Consider the following 296-nt stretch of genomic DNA (forward strand, 5'->3'; position numbering starts at 1 on the left):
GCATAACAAGAACATCAGTGTGAAAAGTGGTCAAACTTACAAAAGACATGGAAATTAGAGCCTTACAACAAATAGATGATAAAAAACACATAATTGAAGAGTGGATACTGGATTAAGAAAGACTCGAAGAGGACAAAGATATGCATTTGATGTACAATAAAAGTTATAAATTTAATGCAGTTTATAAGAGATATATCCCATTTACTGGTAACTCTTTACAGGAGTATAGAAGAACCTAAGTAAACTTAAGAACAGATAGCAAGTATAGCCTAATGTGGCAAAATTATATCGAAGCA

Source organism: Asparagus officinalis, chromosome 10 (assembly GCF_001876935.1).
Source record: "Asparagus officinalis chromosome 10, Aspof.V1, whole genome shotgun sequence".
NCBI lineage: Eukaryota > Viridiplantae > Streptophyta > Magnoliopsida > Asparagales > Asparagaceae > Asparagus > Asparagus officinalis.